Source organism: Palaemon carinicauda, chromosome 29 (genome assembly GCF_036898095.1).
Source record: "Palaemon carinicauda isolate YSFRI2023 chromosome 29, ASM3689809v2, whole genome shotgun sequence".
Classification (NCBI taxonomy): Eukaryota; Metazoa; Arthropoda; class Malacostraca; order Decapoda; family Palaemonidae; genus Palaemon; species Palaemon carinicauda.
In genome coordinates, this window is record NC_090753.1 from 95828489 (window position 1) to 95835356 (window position 6868).

The following is a 6868-nucleotide window of genomic DNA, read 5'->3' on the forward strand; positions in this document are numbered from 1 at the left end:
AAATAAATTTTGAATCAAATGCCAAGAGAAGCCACAGAAGGTGATAAAAGTATCTGTACAAAATATGTACGAATCATTATGACACAAGAACGAAAGACAGTGTACCAACCGTATCACACGATCGTACATAGTAACGACATTTCATTTTGTGTATATATTATGCTTGTATCTTCGCTCTCCCCTCGCACTAAAAAGAACCTGAATAAACATGTATCTTTTTCACATCGTTAACTGTTAACCGGTGTGGTATCAGTCGAACAAGAAATTTCCTGTTGCATTGAGTTTTTGTATATAAAGGCGAGTGTCTGTAATAAAGTTACTCAGTTGCTTTCATCCTGCCTTTGAGTCACAACCTTCTCTCGGCCCGTCACATTGGTGACCCTGGAAGTCGATTCCCTCCTCCCACCTTCCAACGCCCCCTCACCCCTCCGTCATTAGTACTATGGCAGACTCCACGGAAGTTGGCGCCGCCCCATTAAAACTTTCAGCGTTCGCCAGCAGAGAGACGTTTGCTTGGTTTCAGCGCTCAGAAATCCAGTTTCGTATTAAGGCCGTGACTCGCTACACCACCAAAGCAGATTATGTTCTCGCGGCGATACCCGAGGACACCTTCCCGGAAATATCCGACTGGCTTTGTGAACAAGGAGACATCCCAATAGCGTATGATACCCTCAAAACATACCTTCTGCAGCAGTACTCGCCGTCGCCAGCCGCCCGTATAGCAAAGCTTTTTCAGTTGTCTCAAAAACCGTTGGGGGACCAAAGGGCTTCGCTCGCCCTTATGGAAATGACCAGTATCGCTCCCCTGCAACCTGCCACAGACAGCTCTCCTCGTGAGGTGAACCTACTTCGTACCCTTTGGATACACCGTTTACCTGAACCTGTACGCACTGCCATACCCGATGTCGATAGTTTACCCATAAAGGACTTGATGACCAAAACCGACGCCCATATGGACAGCCACTTCAAGACCTCCATCAACGCCTCCACTCCTGACGAAGAGGACGCCTATTCAACGTCAACCGAAGCTGACGTGAGTGCCGTAGGACATACACGCCTACCCCATGACGTGCCGAAGAGGTGACAGAGCCGCCCACCACCCACCACTCGCTCGCACCCCAACCAACGACTTCTACCGCCACTTACTGCCTCACATCCGCCGCAGTTTTGCTACTACCTCACCAGATTCGGGGAAACCGCGAAAAAATGTGCCAAGGATTGACAGTGGCCAAAAAACGTTGTAAATAGGTAATCGCTCGTGGCGGTGACCTCCCGTGTTTCTAATCTTTTCTTTTTACATGCAATTTTTGGGTAGAAACAGGTGCTAGTTGTTCTCTTTTGCCAAGGGAATTCTTCAGGACACGACGTAGTCTGTCTACGTCTGCCGACATCCGCTTGGTAGCTGCCAACGGATCTGCGATACCCACCTATGGTTACGAGAACCTCACATTATCATTTGGAAACGATAAATTTAATTGGAAGTTTCTCGTTGCTGACGTCACATTGCCAATCCTCGGTGCGGATTTCCTCTCTCATTTCCACCTTCTGGTTGATGTCGCCCACCTACGATTGGTGAACGCAGACTCGTACTTGTCGACGCCTCTTCAACCCGCCCCCTCCAACTTCGCTCTCCACATCAGCGCACCCACGGATGCCTACCACACCTCCTCACGTCGTACCCGGAAGTTTTCCGTCCAGAACTTCGCCAAACGCCCACGGCTCCTGCCAAGCACGGTATTTATCACCATATCAAGACGACGGGACCCCCAGTCTTCGAAAAAATTCAGACGTCTGGTACCAGAACGATTGGCAGCCGCCAAATAGACGTTCGCCGAAATGTAGGAAATGGGCCCTTGTCAAAAGGCCTCCAGCCCATGGTCGTCACCCTTACACATCGTTCTGCAGAAAGACGACTCCCTCCGTCCGTGCGGGGATTACAGGCGCCTGAACATGCAAACAGAACCGGATCACCACCCCCCTCCCAAAAATTGCCGACGTGACCTCCTGCTTGCACAAAGCGAAGGTTTTCTCTACACACGACCTCCTGAAGGGGTATTATCAGGTGCCTATGAACCCAGAAGACATCCCCAAGACTGCCATCACCACTCTGTTTGGTATATACACCTTCAATTACTCCTGTTTTGGCCTTCGTAATGCTAGGGCCACGTTTCAACGTCTCATGGATGGCATCTTAGGGGACCTCCCCTTCTGTGTATGTTATGTGGACGACATACTTGTGTTCTCCTCAAAAGAGGAACACCTTCGTCACCTACGCATCGTGCTCGACCGCCTGCAATAAAACGGCCTTGTTGTCCGGTACGACAAGTGTACCTTTGGCGCCAACGAAGTGTCGTTCTTAGGGCACCGCATCACTCCTGAAGGAGTCCATCCCCTCCCGAAGAAGGTAGCAGTCGTTTAGGACTTCCCCGCGGCCTGGACCGTCAAAGCTCTGCAGGAATTTTTGGGCATGATCAACTATTATCACCGTTTTCTGCCAGCCATTTCCGCTACTCTTGCTCCCCTCTAAGCCTCCCTCAAGGGCAAGCCAAAGGACCTGAAGTGGAGTCCCCTTCAAGAAGCAGCCTTCTGCAATGCAAAGAAGACCCTATCAACCACTGCGGCTCTCACTTTTCCTATCCCACACGCCCTTCTCCTTCTCTCCACCGATGCCAGCAATGTCGCTATTGGTGCAGTACTCGAGCAGGTGGTCAACAGCTCGCCTCGCTCAGTGGCCTTCTTCAGCAGAAAACTGTCCAAGGCAGAATCAGGTTATTGTACCTTCGGGTCGCGAATTGCTGGCGGTGCACTTGGCTGTCCGTCACTTTCGCCATTTCTTAGAAGGTATGCCCTTCGTCATTCGCACAGACCACATGCCTCTGGTGTATGCCTTCACTCGACAGTCTGAAGCCTGGTCCGCCCGTCAACGCCGACATCTCTCCACTGTGGCTGAATACAATTGTACCCTTCAATACGTCCCTGGGAAAATGAATCCCGTTGCCGATGCCCTGTCAAGAAACATGTTGGCTGCCGTTCAACTGAGATTGGATTACAACGCCTTGGCTGAAGCCTAACGACAGGATCCAGAGTATCAAGCATGTAGGACATCCTGCACGTCCCTCCGTTGGGAAGACTTCCCCCTTGAAGACTCCAACACCACCTTCCTTTGTGACGTCAGTACTGGTAGACTGCGACCTTGGATTCCTGCTCCCATGCGCCGGCAGGTGTTTGATTTCATTCACGGCCTTTCACATCCCTCGTGCCGTTCTACTGCACAGCTGCTGGAGATGAAGTTCATTTGGCACGGCATTTCTACGGATGCTAAGGATTGGGTCCGCGCCTGTACTTCTAGCCAAACTTCCAAAGTACATCAACATACGGATTCAGGAGAGGGCACCTTTCCTCAACCTCAGCGTCGTTTCGCACACATTCACGTCGACGTTGTAGGCCCCTACCCACATCACAAGGACATTGTTACCTGTTTTACTGTCATCGACCGCTCCACTCGTTGGCCTGAAGCCATTCCCATGGAAACTGCAACGTCTGCCTCATGTACATCAGCCTTACTCTCAGGATGGATTGCAAGATTTGGTATCCCTGAGCATATTTACTTCTGACAGGGGTACCACTTTCACCTCTCAATTGTTGACATCATTAGCGAATCTCCTGGGCATCACCCTACATCAGACAACTGCCTACAACCCCGTTGTCAATGGAATGGTTGAACGTTTTCATCGCACCCGCAAAACAGCTTTGACGTCCCGCTGCAAGGATTCCAAATGGTTTACTCAGCTTCCCTGAGTCCTCCTGGGATTAAGGACCACTCCTAAAGACACCCTCGACATCTCGGCAGCTGAAATGGTGTTGGTCATCCCTGCTGAATTTTTTCCTTCTACAACCTCCTCCCATGATCTCCAGCGCATATGTCACATTGTGGGAAAATTTACTCTATGCCACCAGACTTACAAGCCCCCAGCGAAGCATCACATACCGACAGACTTGCACTCTGCAACGCACGTCTTCCTGAGCAATGACACTAGCAAACCACTGCTAACGCTCCCTTACACAGGCCCTTTCCTTGTGATCCGATGCAGTCCGAAAGCATTCCTACTAAACATTCGTGGCAAAGAAGACTGGCTCTCCATTGATCGTCTAAAACCTGCTTATCTCCTGCCAGATGAGCCGCCTACAGTTCGCCTCTCTAGATCAGGGCGCCCTATTTAACATGTACAGTATGTCATTTTTAGGGGGGGAGCCATGTACCAAGCGTGTGTCGCACGATCGTACATAGTAACGACATTTCATTTTGTGTATATATTATGCTTGTATCTTCGCTCTCCCTTCGCACTAAAAAGAACCTGAATAAACATGTATCTTTTTCTTATCGTTAACTGTTAGCTGGTGTGGTATCAGCTGAACAAAAAATTTCCTGTTGCAATGAGTTTTTGTATATAAAGGCGAGTGTCTGTAATAAAGTTACTCAGTTGCTTTCATCCTGCCTTTGAGTCACGACATTCTCTCGACCTGTCACAACAGTGAAAAGGTTGGTACCCTTGCTCATAGGTGCATTCCAAGTCTGCCAATCCTCTCACAACAGTTGCGGTTTACTGAATTTGTACATACAACTATCTATCTATCTATCTATCTGTCTATTATATATATATATATATATATATATATATATACTTTTCTGGGTGGGGAGACCTGTGAGAGTGAGCAGCTAGGTAATAACTGAGAGACGGCTTAAATGCTACGGAGGTGTTCCTCTTTGGAGGAAGAGAACACAAGTATGTCGTCTACGTAATATACACAGAAGGGGAGGTCCCCTAAGATGCCGTCCATGAGAAGTTGAGAAGTGGCCCAAGCATTACGAAGGCCATAATAGGAGTAATTAAAGGTATATGTACCGAAGGGGGTTGTGATGGTGGTCTTTGGGATGATCTTCTGGGTTCATGGGCACCTGATAATACCATTTCAGGAGGTAAAGCGTGGAGAAAACCTTTGCTTTGTGCAAGTAGGAGTATATGTCGGCAGTGTTTGGGAGGGGGGGTAGTGATCCGGTTCTGTCTGCATGTTCGGGGGCCTTAATCCCCACACAGATGCAGAGAGCCATCTTTCTTCAGGACAATGTGTAAGGGTGATGACCATGGGCTTGAGGCCTTTCGCCAAAGGCCCATTTCTTCTATTTCGGTAAACGTTCGTTTAGTGGCTGCCAAATGATCCGGAGCCAGACGTCTGAATCTGGTAAACACTGGGGCCCCATCTTCTTGATATGGTGATAAGTACTATGTTTCGCAGGAACCGTGGAGTTTGACGAAGTTCTGGACGGAAAACTTCCGTGTACGATGTGAGGAGGTGGGCGTAGGCAACCGTGGAGTTTGACGAAGTTCTGGACGGAAAAACTTCCGTGTACGATGTGAGGAGTGGGCGTAGGCATCCATGGGTGCCCTGATGTGGAGAGTGAAGTCGTAGGGGGCGAGTTGGAGAGGCATTGAAGAATATGAATCTGCGTTGAGTAACCAATGGTGAGATACATCGACCAGGAGATGGAAATGGGAGAAGAAATCCGCACCAAGGATTGACAATGTGAAGTCAGCAACGAGAAACTTCCATATATATTTGGTTGCTTCCAAACGTGGGTGGGTATCGCAGATCTGTTGGCAGCTACCAGGAGGATATCTACAGACTTAGGAAGACTACGTTCGTGTCCTGTACAGTGGCCTTGGGAGAAGAGAACGCAAACATCCGTGTCTACCAAAAATTGCATACCTGTACCTGCGTCATGTAAAAAGAAAAGATTAGTGACAGGGGAGGCCAACGCCACAAGCATAGCCTACTGCCACGTTTTTTGGCCACTGGAGATGTCATTGGTTGCGGCGTAAGAGAGGGATGGTATGTGTGGGTAGTGGGCGGCTTTGTCGCGGCCGGCACGTCATAGGGTGGGCGTCTGTGTCCTACCACATTCACGTCAGCTTTGATTGATGTTGAATAGTTATCCACTTCATCAGGAGTGGAGGCATTGATGGTGTTCTAGAAGGTGATGAAGTGGCTGTCCATAAAGGCGTCGACTTTGGTCATCAGGTCCTTCATGGGCAAAATATCGACATCGGGGATAGCAGCACGTACAGGATCTGGTAGGCGCCATACCCAATAGGCACGAAGTAGATTTACTTTACGAGGAGAGCCGTCTGCCGCAGGTTACAGGCGAGCGATACCGGTCATTTCCCTGAGGGAGAACGAAACGTTTTGGTTCCCCAATGATTGTTAAGAGAGCTAAAAAAGTTTTGCTATGCAGGCAGCCGGTGATGGCTAGTAATGCATCAGGAGGTATGATTTGAGAGAACTGTACGTTATTGGCATGTCTCCTTGATTGCACAGCCAATCAAATATTTCAGGGACAGTGTCCCTGGGGATGGCCCTGAGAACGTAATCTGCTTTGGTGTTCGACTGAGTCACGCCATTGATGCGAAGCTGGACTTCAGCTCGCTGGAACAAGGAAAATGCTTCTCTGATGGTGAAGGACAGTAGTTTCAGTGATGTAACGTTGATAGTAGAGTCAGTTTTGGAACGTGGCATCATCAAATAATAAAACACAGCAGTGAGGGTGAAAGGCAGGAGGGACCTGGTCACTCCGCTGGTCCCCAGTGAGCTAGCGAGCAGTTAGGTGATAACTGAGAGACGCGTAAATACAACTAACTTTATTTCATCAGACAGTGAGCTTTTATAACAACAGTTTCACTGAAAGAAGATCACAAAAAATTCAAATAGATCGATACAAACACATAACGACAATATACAAAAAAGAGAAATACCCTTAGTGTACGAGCGTGTGATACACGCGCGGTACAGACCTTAACATGGTAAAAGGATT